Source organism: Bactrocera latifrons, unplaced genomic scaffold, assembly GCF_001853355.1.
Source record: "Bactrocera latifrons isolate USDA-ARS-PBARC rearing strain unplaced genomic scaffold, ASM185335v1 scaffold_183, whole genome shotgun sequence".
Lineage (NCBI taxonomy): Eukaryota > Metazoa > Arthropoda > Insecta > Diptera > Tephritidae > Bactrocera > Bactrocera latifrons.
In genome coordinates this window covers 154,218-154,999 of record NW_017535330.1, presented here as the reverse complement: position 1 = coordinate 154,999, position 782 = coordinate 154,218, and positions in this window count along the sequence as shown.

Below are 782 nucleotides of genomic sequence, written 5' to 3'. Positions count from 1 at the left end.
TATGAGTGACTTATAGAGTTTGGTTTTTGTTTGTCGAGAGAGGACTTTGCTTCTCAATTGCCTACTCATTCCAAAGTTGCACTTGTTGGCAAGAGTTATCCTGCATTGGGTTTCCAGGCTGGCATTGTTGGTGGTATTTACGCTKGTTCCAAGATTGACGAAAYTATCTWCAACTTCAAAGYTATGACTGTCAACAGTGACGTGAGTGCCAAGTCGCGAGTACGACGACTGTTTGTTTGATGACAGGAGATATTTCGTCTTGCCCTCGTTCACTGCCAGACCCATTTGTTTTGCTTCCTTGTCCAGTCWGGAGAAAGCAGAACTAACGGCGCGGGTATTGAGGGCGAAGATATCAATACCATTGRCATACGCCAGCAGCTGCACACTCTTATAGAATAGGGTGCCTTCTCTATTTAGTTCTACAGCTCGAATTAGTTTCTCCAGAAGCAGGTTGAAGAAGTCGCATGATAGGGAGCCGCATTGTCTGAAACCTCGTTTGGTATCAAACGGCTCGGAGAGGTCCTTCCCGATTCTGACRGAGCTTTTGGTGCTGGTCAACGTCAGCTAACAAAGCCGTATAAGTTTTGCGGAGATACCAAATTCAGACATCGCGGCATTCGTGCTGTCGAAAGCAGCTTTGAAATCGACGAAGAGGTGGTGAGTGTCGACTCTCCTTTCACGGGTCTTTTAAAAGATTTGGCGCATGGTGAATATCTGGTCGGTTGTTGATTTTCCAGGTTTGAAGCCACACTGACAAGATCCAATCAGTTTGTTTACGGTGG